A 13,439-nucleotide genomic window follows, 5' to 3' on the forward strand; every position below is an offset into this window, starting at 1 on the left:
AATGCATCATCAGGGACCTACAATCCATCCTGGACAATGATCCCACACTTTCACAGGCCTTGGGTGGCAGGCCAGTCCTCGCCCACAGACAACCTGCCAACCTGAAACACATTCTCACCAGTAACTGCACACCGCACCATAATAACTCTAGCTCAGGAACCAATCCATGCAACAAACCTCGATGCCAACTCTGCCCACATATCTACACCAGCGACACCATCACAGGACCTAATCAGATCAGCTGCACCATCACTGGTTCATTCACCTGCACATCCACCAATGTAATATACGCCATCATGTGCCAGCAATGCCCCTCTGCTATGTACATCGGCCAAACTGGACAGTCTCTACGGAAAAGGATAAATGGACACAAATCAGACATTAGGAATGGCAATATACAAAAACCTGTAGGAGAGCACTTCAACCTCCCTGGCCACACTATAGCAGACCTTAAGGTGGCCATCCTGCAGCAAAAAAACTTCAGGACCAGACTTCAGAGAGAAACTGCTGAGCTTCAGTTCATCTGCAAATTTGACACCATCAGCTCAGGATTGAACAAAGACTGTGAATGGCTTGCCAACTACAGAACCAGTTTCTCCTCTCTTGGTTTTCACACCTCAACTGCTAGAACAGGGCCTCATCCTCCCTGATTGAACTAATCTCGTTATCTCTAGCTTGCTTGCTAGCATATATATACCTGCCCCTGGAAATTTCCACTACATGCATCTGAGGAAGTGGGTATTCACCCACGAAAGCTCATGCTCCAAAATGACTGTTAGTCTATAAGGTGCCACAGGATTCTTTGCTGCTTTTACAACTCTTGTACATTTGCCAGCAGAACTCATGGGACGTCTCACTATAAACTTGGCTTGGACGAGGGTTTCCTGCCTGTACCAAATACCAAGCCTGTCCCCCCAAGTGTGCAGCAAGGCTGGATTCCAAACTGGCTTCATTTGTGCAACCAGCTTCCCGCGGAACACTCACTTCTTGAGCGTGAGCAGCTGCCTGGCTGTTTTAGCCTGGGGCTCCGCACTCATTCCCAGCCCCGTGATGTCTGCCCTGGTGCAGTCGGGAGTATGAGTGTGCGCGTTGCTTCTCTTTCCCCCGACTCTGGCACATGGGGCCTGCTTGGGGGGTTGCTCCTGGTAGCCGCTTCCTAGAAACCCAGAGAATCTCCCCCCATTCCCGTTTCCTCCTGCTCTGCTCCCCGCACCTGGGCGGAGTGATCCGGGGCTCCCCTGGCCGATTCTAACCTGTCTCGGGGAGTCACAGCTGAGAATTCGAGGGCATGGCTCCCGCGCCTGAGCCGTGCCCTGGAGCGTGAGCTATGGTGGAGCTTGGCTCGGGGCTGCTCTGCATCCTTATCTCCCCTGCTGTTCCTGGTGACCTGCTGGTGCCTGTTCTTGCACAGACTGCCAGGCCCTTCCCCTGTGCCAGCTGTTCCCTGTGGCTCACTGCGGAGGGTGAATGTGGCCTCTTGTGTGGTGCCCTGGGGGAGCGCCAGGGAGCTCCCGTCCCGCATGTGGGGACTGTCATTCTCCCAACAGCAGGCTCCCTAGTGATCTCTTCAGCCTCAGCCAGTGTAGCCCACCCAGGACCCCCAAGGCAGAGCGCCTGCTCGGGGGGCACAAGCTGCCTGCTCTCCTGCTGTGCTGTGCACTAATCCGGGTGTTCATGTGGTGCCAGCCCTGCAGTGTGTGCATGTGAACAGTGAGATCCAAGGACTTCTCTCTAGCCAGGGCTCTTAGCCGGAGGCGGGTGGGGGGGGCGGCGCCATGCTCAGGGAGACCAAAATACAAGTTCACCTGACCCAGGGCGCCATTTTCCCTAAGGTCAGCCCTGATCAGCTCCTTTCGGTCCTGGCAGAGTCTTGTGGTGACGACTGGCAGGCGTGCCTGGCATTGGGGGCTGGGGGAGATCAGTCCCTGCTGCCTGCAGTCTGAGTGAGCTCTGCGCACTGGCTGAGCCTGGGAGAGGAAGGCTGTAGGCAGCGGCAGGTCAGTGCACCCCGACCCAGGGGCAATGAAATGACCCCGCTGTACTGGCTGTTTGTGTACAGTGACTCTGAGGACGTCCTGTCCCACCCCTGGGCCAGCTGGAGCTCAGAGCTGGGATGTCCTGAGCCACCTGGAACAAGTGACTGACACCAGGTGCTAGTGCTGCTTCGCCCGGGCCCCCTAGTCTCTTGCATTGGGCAGTCACCTGCTGTCCTGCTCAGGCTGCAGAGAGCCAGCCACTGGAGCCGGCGGGGGGTATTGGGCAAAGAAGGAGGGAAGCTTATGCCTCCGTTTTGCCAGAGGGGCGGGGAACGAAGGCACAGTAAAGTCCAGGCTGCCCTGTGGGGGGAGAGGGGCAGGTAGCAGTGCATGGTGCTCCAGACGGAGCCTGTGTCCGGCCCGACAGTACAGCGGATCAGGCTGCCCTGTTGGGGGAGAGGGGCAGGTAGCAGGGCGCGGTGCTCCAGACGGAGCCTGTGTCCGGCCCAGGACAGTACAGTGGATCAGGCTGCCCTGTGGGGGGAGAGGGGCAGGTAGCAGGGCGCAGTGCTCCAGACAGAGCCTGTGTCTGGCCCAGGACAGTACAGCGGATCAGGCTGCCCTGTGGGGGGAGAGGGGCAGGTAGCAGTGCATGGTGCTCCAGACGGAGCCTGTGTCCGGCCCAGGACAGTACAGCGGATCAGGCTGCCCTGTGGGGGGAGAGGGGCAGGTAGCAGCGTGTGGTGCTCCAGACGGAGCCTGTGTCCGGCCCAGGACAGTACAGCGAGCCAGGCTGCCCTGTGGGGGGAGAGGCCAGGTAGCAGCGTGCGGTGCTCCAGACGGAGCCTGTGTCCGGCCCAGGACAGTACAGCGAGCCAGGCTGCCCTGTGGGGGGAGAGGGCAGGTAGCAGCGCGTGATGCTCCAGACGGAGCCTGTGTCCGGCCCAGGACAGTACAGCGGATCAGGCTGACCTGTGGGGGGAAGGGGGCAGGTAGCAGCGCGTGATGCTCCAGACGGAGCCTGTGTCCGGCCCAGGACAGTACAGCGGATCAGGCTGACCTGTGGGGGGAAGGGGGCAGGTAGCAGCGCGTGATGCTCCAGACGGAGCCTGTGTCCGGCCCAGGACAGTACAGCGGATCAGGCTGCCCTGTGGGGGGAGAGGACAGGTAGCGCGCGGTGCTCCAGATGGAGCCTGTGTCTGGCCCAGGACAGTACAGAGAGCCAGGCTGCTCTGTGGGGGGAAGGGGGCAGGTAGCAGCGTGTGGTGCTCCAGACGGAGCCTGTGTCCGGCCCAGGACAGTACAGCGGATCAGGCTGCCCTGTGGGGGGAAGGGGGCAGGTAGCAGCGTGTGGTGCTCCAGACGGAGCCTGTGTCCGGCCTAGGACAGCAGAGCGAGCCAGGCTGACCTGTGGGGGGAGAGGGGCAGGTAGCAGCGCGTGATGCTCCAGACGGAGCCTGTGTCCGGCCCAGGACAGTACAGAGAGCCAGGCTGCCCTGTGGGGGGAGAGGGGCAGGTAGCAGCGTGTGGTGCTCCAGACGGAGCCTGTGTCCGGCCCAGGACAGTACAGCGGATCAGGCTGCCCTGTGGGGGGAGAGGGGCAGGTAGCAGCGTGTGGTGCTCCAGACGGAGCCTGTGTCCGGCCCAGGACAGCAGAGCGAGCCAGGCTGCCCTGTGGGGGGAGAGGGGCAGGTAGCAGCGTGTGGTGCTCCAGACGGAGCCTGTGTCCGGCCCGGGACAGTACAGCGGATCAGGCTGCTCTGTGGGGGGAAGGGGGCAGGTAGCAGCGCGCGATGCTCCAGACGGAGCCTGTGTCCGGCCCAGGACAGTACAGCGAGCCAGGCTGCCCTGTGGGGGGAGAGGGGCAGGTAGCAGCGTGTGGTGCTCCAGACGGAGCCTGTGTCCGGCCCGGGACAGTACAGCGGATCAGGCTGCTCTGTGGGGGGAAGGGGGCAGGTAGCAGCGTGTGGTGCTCCAGACGGAGCCTGTGTCCGGCCCAGGACAGTACAGCGAGCCAGGCTGCCCTGTGGGGGGAGAGGGGCAGGTAGCAGCGTGTGGTGCTCCAGACGGAGCCTGTGTCCGGCCCGGGACAGTACAGCGGATCAGGCTGCCCTGTGGGGGGAGAGGGGCAGGTAGCAGCGTGTGGTGCTCCAGACGGAGCCTGTGTCCGGCCCAGGACAGTACAGCGGATCAGGCTGCTCTGTGGGGGGAAGGGGGCAGGTAGCAGCGCGCGATGCTCCAGACGGAGCCTGTGTCCGGCCCGGGACAGTACAGCGGATCAGGCTGCCCCATGCCCACACTTCCCCTGCGGAGTCTCAGCTCTTCAGAGGAAGGGGAACGGTTGTGCACGCCCTTCGCTGTCGCTGCCATCCTGCCAAGCTGACGGCCGGTCGTGGGAATGCCGGAGCAGAACTTCCTGCCTGAAGGGGAGCCAGGGAAATCTGCTTCTCTGTGGGAGAGAGGGGGATGATGGCAGGGGGCACCGGGGAGTCTGAGATGGGACACTCCCAACCCAGCTCCCCCTGTGCTCAGGTGCCTGGAGTGGGTTCTCTGGGCCACTCACACGTCTCAGCCGGTCCCAGTTATTGACAGGCATGTCTGTGCCCCCGAATGGAGGCTTTAACCCAGGCGATGTGTGTTAGGGTCTGTAGAAGTAACGGGGTGCGGTGCTGCCATTGGGCACCATAACCCCTTGACCCTCTGCTTCAGCTCCCCCCTGCCCAGGGCGTGGGCGTCCCTTCCTGCAGGCCACAGCTTTGGATCTTCCTCGCTGGTTGTCTGCCTCTCAGGCGGCCCTGGCTCTGCCTGACTCCTGCCCCAAATCTGCCTGCCTGTCTTCCTCCTCCTCCACCAGCCAGTCAGCCCTGATAGCTGCAGCTCCTGCTCCTCGGTGCTCAGTTCTCCTTCCATTTCTGCTGCCTGCCCGGCCACCTTCCCCCTCCGGGAACCAAGCTTCCTGCATCTGCTTAGCTCTCTCCCCACTCCTGGGCGTTTAAAATAAAAATTCAGAGATGCGAGGGCTCATGTTGGTGTTCATTAAACCCTGAGTCACCAGCATGTCAGCACCGTCGGACCGCAGCTGTCACCGGGTGGGACTGTCTTGCTCACCGCAGCCAGCTCACTTTGCAAACCAGCGGCCAGTGCTCACTGCACGTGCTGCGTCTGGGTAATGAGATGTGAGGAACTGGGCCTGTTCTTACTGTGGGCTGTGAATGCTGAGTGGGGGGTGTTGGCCTGGGAGGACGATCTGCACTGGGGGATGGGAGACTGGCTGGAGGGAGGAGACCTGAGCATGTAACGTGAGAACCCAGGAAGGGCTTAGAGGGCAGGTGACACCTTTGGTCAGGAAGCTGAACAAAGGCTGAGGGAAGAGGCTGGGGAGAGGGAGTGTCAGGAGCTGGCTGGGGAATGGAGGGAAGGAGAGACAGGGCTCTGACCCCCCAAGGGGGCTGTGGTGCTCCTGGGACCCCAAGATGGATCTAATTGGGGAGGATCCTGTTGTCTGTGCCTGCAAGACCTGTCTGGGACTGTGTTCCTGGCGTCTAAATAAACCTTCCGCTTTACTGGCTGGCTGAGAGTCATGGTGAATCGCAGGAAGCCGGGGGTGCAGGGCCCTGACTCCCTGACACTCTGTGACACACCCCAAAGCCTCGTTCCTGAGGATGCACACCCAGAATCGGAATGCAGGGAGGCAGCAGTGAGGCCCGGGTGACCCGGCTTGCTCTTGGTCCTGCAGAGGGGCACGTCCTTGACCTCACACCCAAAGTCTCACTTTAGTAGCCAACCTGGGCCCGTCTGCAGAAGGAAGAGGCCGGAGCAGCCGGAACTAGCTGGCCATGCCGGACGCCGCCCAGGGTCTCCGAGTATCCCAGCCTGGGGAAACCAGCCCCGCCAAGCTCAGCTGACCATCTCGTTCTGTTACTTTGCTCCATCCCTTAATCGCTGTTGGCTTATGCTGACAAAGCAGGGCTCAGACCTAACTGTTCTCTAACGTAGCTGGGGACGTTCAGTTCTTGTTATCTACCCCAGTGTCGGGATAAGGCATGGAGAAGTGCCCGATCTACTGCCTCTCCTCTCCCCTCTGAACTAACCAGGCTTAATCTGCTCAGTCGGAGCCTGCCCGCTCCTGGGAGCGCTCTGCGAGGAGCAGCAGCTGGATCCCTTGTGACTCATTGAGGGCTGTTCCTCGGGAAAGGTACAAAAGTAGCATCTGGGCGGAGGACGCTGAGGCAGGTGGAGCCTGTTTCTCGCAGGGTTTGGCTCTGCCCTTCCTATCTCAGGCAGGGAGGGGGTAACAGCTGGCATGGGGTGGGAGTGTTAACTTGCAACTGGAGCCCTTGACTGAGGCGAGCCCAAAAGTTGGGGCAGTTCATGTGAACTCTGATCCCGACCGGAATTTTGCCATAGGCTCCTGTCTCTGTAACGGGTCGAACCAGAATCCCGAGGCCTCTGAACGCTGTGATTTGAGTCTCTCGTCTGGCCAGCTAACGAGTTTAACGCCCCTGCGGTGTTGCCGAGTGCCCCATCCTCTGGAAGCTTTGTGCTCTTTATAAACAGGGCCAGTGTTTACTATCCGCTGGAGCCTTTTTAGCGTGCCCTGCTGTGCTGCTAAATCCAGCCGGCTGCTGGGCGCCTCGGGTCGGGTGCTGCTAAATCCGGCTGGCTGCTGGGCGCCTCGGCTGGGAGACCGGGACCTCCTTGATGGTGCTATTCCCGTTGACCCAGCCTGCTCCTGGGTGGGGTGAAGTTGTTGTGCATTGCTGACATTCCCAGGCAGCGCCCGCAGTCCTGCCAGCATGTGTCCAGGAGGGAGCTGCTTCAGGAACCGGAGAGCAGTGGGAAATGCTGTGTTCATCAGTAGCGCAGCTGCAATGATGGAGCCCAGGGTGAGTGCTTCCCCACAAGGTGGGCTCTGGGCAGGGAGTGAGGGTGTTCATGGATAATCTGCTTCTCTGGGATACTCATCACTCAGTACAAGGTGCGCAGATATTAACTGTCCATGAATTTACCCTTGTGTCCCTGGGAGGTAGGTCAGGATCATTATCCCCATTTCACAGATGGGAAAACTGAGGCAAGGACAAGCCGGGACTTGCCTAGGCTCACACAGGCACCTGGCAGAGCTCGCAGTGGAAACTAACCTGAAAAGATTCAGAGTGCACCTGTCCGTCCCTGTGAATGGCAAGTACAACCTGTGGACACTGCACCCCGGCTCAGACGGAGATGGAGCACTGCATGCTGAGAGCTGTAGTCTCCATAGGCTGTCTCCCCTTAATGAAGATGAGGGCAGTTCCAGGCCATGCTGACTCATGGGCCACCCCAGCCTAGCCTGGGAGCAGATGTTGCTGCAGTGAGGTTAGTGAGAGAAGGGTTTGGGAGAGGCATTTTATGGGCATGGGGCAGGGAGAGAAGCAGGCAAAGCTTATGGCAAGACCCAGGGAGTGGGACATGGGCTGAGATGGAGGCATGGACGGAGCACGGTGGCACCATTGTGTTCCCAAGCCGCCCGGGGGAGCGCTGTGCCCTGGAGGGTCAGCATGCTGTAGCCTGGGGCGAGGAGCTTTACACCCGGTCTGTGCAGGCCATGCCTCATCCAGGGCTGGGGTCACCTGTGTTGGGATCTAGTGAAGGGTCACCTTGAACGCGAGGCACCCACACAAAGTGAGAGAAGCGATGTTAGCAGTGCTTGGGCTGGTGCCGTGTGCTCCACCCCGGGGCACCTCGCTCCAGCGCACTTGTGAAAGTACTTTCCCTGTCACATTGTATTATGGGCTGTAACACTTGGGTTCTGTGGGTTCTTGTGCACTCCAGGGTCTGTGAGGAGGGCTCGAGGGGAAGGGAGGCAGTGTGGCCTAGTGGCTAAAGCTCTGGACTGGGTCTGTTCCCAGCTCTGCCCCTGGCCTACTGGGTGACCTTGCAAGTCACTTCCCCTGTGCGTGCCTCAGAGTCCCCACCTCCTTTAATGGCTCTACTCTGCTTTGCAAAGTGCGTTGAGATCTCTGGATGAAAAGCCCTGAATAAGAAGCTAGCTGTTATTAGCTGCTGTTATGAACCCTGCACAGCACTGGTTGCATCCGAGAGACGTCCATTACAGCCACAGGCCCCCGTGGGAACTGAGCAGGGGCCCCTCCCTACGCTGGGCTTCTAGCCTTGCTTAAACTCGGTTTCTGCTAGAGCCAGGCCTGTCTCGGAGCCAAATTCCCGAAGAGCAGCCTGGAGCCTGGGCTGTTTTGAGAACGCATTTAAAGCCCTTGGTTTCTGCCTGTGCGGCCGGTCGCTCCTGTCTGAGCCCAGCGAAGCTGGGACTGTAAACGTAACCCCAATGTAGATGCAGCCTCAGCAGTGTCTTGCTCAGCTGTGCCAGGGCCTGTCACACGAAGGGGAGCCTGCCTGGACTCTCCCACGTGCAGGGCTGAGCTGGGAGGGGTCCAGCTTGGCGAACCTGCCCAGAACCCACTCACCACACTGGGGTGTCAGTGCATGGAGCCTGGGGGGCTGGCAGCAGCTGAGTGGGGAGCCAGGCCTGCCCCTGGAGCCAGCCCATCTCAGTGGGAAGCTTTCTGCTTTTGCTGTGCGGATACTGCTGCGAAAGGAACGGACTGTCCCAGCCTGGGGGCGGCTGGGCTGGGGGGAGCGCTGGCCTCCCTCTCTGCAGGGACTGGCAGCCTAGGGAGCTGGCCCTGGGGTAGGGAGCCCCCCTGTTGCTCTGATAGCCGCGTCCCTCCCGGGGGACCAGGAGGGCGGTGTTGGGCTCCTCAGTGGGGTCCCAGAAGGGGGAAAGTGGGAACGTGGAGGAGCCCTTCCTCAGCTGCCCCCGCCCCACAGAACGAGCAGGTGGAGCTAACCGTTGGCCCTCCCACCAGCCCAACCCAGGAGTTTGGGACTTAGGCTGGGGCCACATTGGCAGTTTGTGGGCACTGGAGGGGAGCGTTTAATGGGAGACAGGCTGTGAAGACTACAAGCCCCAGCATGCAGTGTGGCCAGGCTGCTCTCGCTGAGAAGGAATGTTGCATGCTGGGCCCTGTAGTCTCCCTGGGCGTCCCTGCTGTCTGTCCCTGTAATCAGCAGGGTCGCTGGCTCCGGCTCTGGGTGCCTCGGTATAACAGCAGCACCCAGCATGGTCCTGCCCTGGACCCACAGGGGGTCCCCTGGGAACTGGCTGCTCCTAGGCATCCCCGAAGAGCGCGAGACCAGCGCGATGCACAGCCCCTTTCTCTTGTCCGAAGGTTATTGCAGGGTGAGTCCTGCCACCTGGCCCTGGAGCTGGCTGCAGTGGTGACGCCTCCCCCAGACCTCAGGAGTGAGGCTGGGCCCTGCTGATCGTTGCCCGGAGTGAGTCTCTTGGGAGTTCTGGAGATTTCATTTTGATCTGCTAAAAATGAAATTGAAACCCCCCCTCTCCAAACCCCTGCTTCCAGGGCGGCACCTTCATGTCTTCCTTTGCCATTCGCAAGCTCAATGTGGGTGGTGCTGAGATCGGAGTGGGCTCAGACACGCAGCAGGTCAGGCTGTAGCGTGGCGTGACTGGAAGGATGGGAGCCGCGGGGGCTGCAGGCGGCCTGGGGGATTCGGTGCCCAGGACTATGACGCTCTGTGCTCAGGAAGAGGGAACGGGCCGAAAGGGAGCTGAGCAGCCTCACCCACTGCGTTCACGTGGGGGGCTGTTGGGTGCAGCTTTGCCCTGGGGATGATGTGGATTGGGCCAGGCAGGCTGGAGGGGGGAGTGTCTAACTCGATCTTCAGTGGGTCCCAACTGGAGAGTTTTGAGTGTCTCTGAGTTATTTAATATTCACCAGTTGCTGGGGATGGGGGCATAGGAGCACCTGGGAGAGGCTGTATCCAGGGGCCCTTCTCCCTTCAGAGGTGATAATGGGAGTCCAGGCACTGTACCCCACGGAGCGGCCTCCCCCCATCTCGGGGAGTGATGCGTGTGTTTGCAGTCTGTAACTCGAGCTGCATTTTTGCCATGCCCTTTGAGAGGGCCTCTGGACGTACACTGGGCTCTTCATTAGCAGTCTGGGCCTGGCTTTGCCAGCCAGCAGCCCGCGCCTCCGCCTGCTCGCAGGCTCAGTGAGAACACATTAGCTTTGCAGGACGGGGAGCGGGGAGCCGAGCTAAGCCCAGATCCTGGTCTGAGAAGTGCCCTGTCATTCCAGCAGCTGCTGCGGAACCTCTTCCTGACACCCGGTTACAGCCCAGAGCCAGCTGATCACTGAGCCGATGCTGGGAAAAGCTAGTTTTCCTGTGGATTATCACTGGCCCAGCAGTGTGTCTTCTCCAGCTGCTCTAATGCGCCAGGCATTGTGAGAATCTCATCACTTACGCACTGGGCACGCAGCTGCAGTGAGCCGTGACCAAGGCCTGGGGAGCCGGTACGGGGACTGCACCCAGCCAGGTAGGCGCTGAAACTGTTTGCACTGCTGGAGGTCTCCGTATGGGCAGAGAAGCCCCGTCTCCCCACCCAGGGAGTGAGAGGTGTCGTTTCCTGGGTCGCTTGTGAACATGTTCTGAACAGCAGTGTGCACGTAGTCCTGCCAGAACGGGGGGGCTGTAATGTGTGCGCTGTGGGAGGGTCCTTCGTGTCTGCCTTGCAATGGGGCACAGAGCTTTCCTCTCTAGCGCCCTGTTCCAGCCCAGCTCAGCTCTGCAGGGATTCAGAATCGGTCTCGTTCCCCATATTGCTCAGTGTCACGAGTGGTTGATGTGGGTGGCGGGGCGTGTCCTCCGCGCAGCCCTCCCCAGCCGCAGCGCTACCTGTCCGATTCGGCAGTGTGGGTAAGAATGGGATATGGCCTGTTTCAGGTGAGGGGAGAGTGGTTTTATGGAGAAGTTACAGGGCTGGGTTCTGTAATCACTGAAGCTGACCATAGGGAAATGACTCAAAACCGTACGGAACGGAACTGGGCCGGTTAGTAGGGGGTGTGAAAGGTTCCCATTTTCCCAGCTCCTCTAGGACGTCCCCGTGAGGGAGGTTCTTGGGTGGCTGCTGGCCCTGGATGGAGGCTCTAGGGCTGGCATCTTCCCCCGCAGCTCACGGCGTGTTTTAAACACAACAGCATTCCCACAATGAGTATTTGTATTTAGCAACCTGCCCCCCATCCGCCCCCCGCTCTGCACCAGGAGGGCGTAAAGCGACGGGCAGGTGGCACGCTCCCCTGCCCCACCTGGGATGGGGGCATGCTTGCCTGCCTTCCTTCCATCACCGCGGCCATCCTGCCCCCAGCTGCCATGTGCCTCTCCCGGGCTCCCCGCTCTCCATGGCAGGCCAAGGAGACTGTATCTGCTGCAGCGAGGGACTTGTTTGGAGGGCCAGCTTCAAACCCCAAACCATTGTGCAGGGGCTGCTCAATCCCAGCCCCCCAGACATGGGGAGCAGGGTCTCGCTCTCTGCAGGCAGAGGCTGTATAAATAGTGCCCGCAGGATACTATTTTGGTTCTAGCCCTTCCCAGGATGCCTCCCAAGAGTTATGTGAACAAGTGTTAAAAATAACGCTCCACGCCCTGCCCGAATGCTGGAGTTACTTCAGACCGGGCAAAACCCAGCGACCATTCCATAGACAACAGACCTGGCCCCTGGGCATGGGGGAGCAGGCGGGACCTCAGGAGCTTTTCTGCTCTGACTGCTCAGCCTCCCTACGGGGGCTGTTGATGGCATCGGTTCGCCAGGCCCACCACTGGCCCGCGGGACTAGAAGTATTTGCCAAGAGGCAAAGGGCCTCGCCCAGAACAAGCTAGGTTTTATTTCTGAGCTCTGACGGGAGACACAGGAGTTTCTGGGAAGGATCAGACCCGGGCTTCTCCCGCTGCTGCCGAGGAAGGTGCAAGAACCTGCAGCAGTGGAGTTGAGAGAATCCGTCGCCCACGTTAGGTCTCCCCCGATCCCAAGAGTTAGAGAGGTTTAGAAGGATTAAGGTCCCTACCACGACTTTCTTTGCAGTCGCTTTGTAGCTCTGGATACTCTTGCTAGCCACAGACACGCACGGTCCAGACAGCAAGGGGTTAACACTGAACCCTGCCAGCTGGCTCAGGGTCCCTGGCTCTGGATGACTTTTCCATGCTGTGGTGTGGAGGCTGCTGGGCTGCTGGGGGAGCATTGCATGCTGGGAGGTGTAGTCTCTGCTGGCCGCATTGCTTTGTTAGTGGTGAGGGTGGCTGCTCATTGTCCTGTGTGGGTGAGGCCTGGCCTGCTTGTCAGCACACACCGGACAGAGTTTGGGCGCCTGTGTTTGCATGTGACTCTGCAGCGGGAGGCGCGTCAGCACTTCCATTGTGACCCCCCCAGACAATAGCGGTTGATCCCCGGGGCAGCCTGTGTGTGACAGTGCAGCCATGCTGGGGTCGGGTGGCGGCTTTGCTGCGGGGGGGGCAGGCTCGGCTGTGGTCTCGGAACATGGCCCATTCAGAAAGGGCTTGTTACTGGAGTCGCTATGAAATGGAAGGATGGCGCTAACAGGGCGAGAAATGGCTCTAAAAGCCCTGGACTCACTGGTGCCATTTCCCCATGTGTGCTGCAGGGGCACTGAATAACACACACCCCAGGGAGCTGCAGTCCTAAATGCATCAATGTTTATAACTCTAAATGTCCCTCAGCCAGGGCCACATGAAAGATCCTGCAAAGAGTTCTGCCCAGCCTTGTTCTGAGAGAGAGCACCAGACCCACCCCTGTGCCTGGCTCCCGCCTCTCCTCCCCTCCTTAGTCACCCTGCTTGGCCCTCCCTTGCCCTCAGCCCCTACTGTTGTGCATTTGGTTGGCATTCTGCTTTCCTGGTATTGTGATTAAAGACCCTAGGGCAGGTTTTGCCTGAGTTGGAGTGTGAACCCCGACGTCCTGGATGTTTCCAACATGGGCTGTTCCATTCATTTCCTCTGCGGTTTCAGCTGGCTACAGTATTCACTTCCTGGCCTGAACTGAGTGGCTTTGTTGCTGTGCGTTGTGAAACAAATGCAGTGCTCCACCCTAAAGGTGGCTGCATTTCAGGTTGGGTTGGGTGTTCTGTTCCTTACATGTCCCTCACCTGCTTCCCCAGCCGGCTGTGAAGCTTCGCTAAGGTTTGTAAAGGAACTGAGGCGAAAGTCCGTCACGGAAATTTAAAATCTCTTTGCATCTGATTGTGCTGGGGTGTGGCTGGGAGGCAGGATAGCCTTTCCCAGCCTTTAAGCCCTGCATCTGCTGGCCTAGCCACTGCTGACGTCCAGCACAGGGGGTCTCTTCCCCTCAGAAGGGCTCTCCTTTCTCTGCCATTCTCACCACTGGGCACTGCATAAGGCAACGTTCTCGCTCTGCCGGGAGCACCGCGGCTGTTAGCAGACACGAGCCTGTGGACCTGGGAATCTCTCTGGTGGGAGGTCCCCTGAAAGGGAGGTGGTGTGGTGTAGTTAAAGCTAGAGGGAGCTCTATTAGGCTCCTGTTTACTGCAGACCATTTCTCTAGTTTGTCTAGATCATTTTGAATTTTAATCCTGTCCT

At 59.7% G+C, this 13,439-nt stretch overlaps 1 protein-coding gene across 14 annotated transcripts in view; it reads left to right on the forward strand.

Moving 5' to 3' along the window:
* The window catches only part of RUSC2 (RUN and SH3 domain containing 2), an 86,738-nt gene that overhangs the window by 9,173 nt on the left and 64,126 nt on the right, over positions 1 to 13,439 (forward strand). For 4 of the 14 annotated variants that reach the window (XM_030566432.1, XM_030566445.1, XM_030566446.1 and 1 more), the window contains exons 3-5: positions 6,071 to 7,328; positions 9,200 to 9,305; positions 10,130 to 10,368. The exons of 1 other annotated variant lie outside the window; for it this stretch is intronic. The gene's annotated coding sequence lies outside the window, so the exon portion shown is untranslated. Of the gene's footprint in view, positions 1 to 6,070; positions 7,329 to 9,199; positions 9,306 to 9,334; positions 9,476 to 10,129; positions 10,369 to 13,439 lie in introns of those variants that run through there. 9 more of the 14 variants (XM_030566436.1, XM_030566438.1, XM_030566439.1 and 6 more) reach the window with 7 other exon arrangements.

Source organism: Gopherus evgoodei, chromosome 6, assembly GCF_007399415.2.
Source record: "Gopherus evgoodei ecotype Sinaloan lineage chromosome 6, rGopEvg1_v1.p, whole genome shotgun sequence".
Classification (NCBI taxonomy): domain Eukaryota; kingdom Metazoa; phylum Chordata; order Testudines; family Testudinidae; genus Gopherus; species Gopherus evgoodei.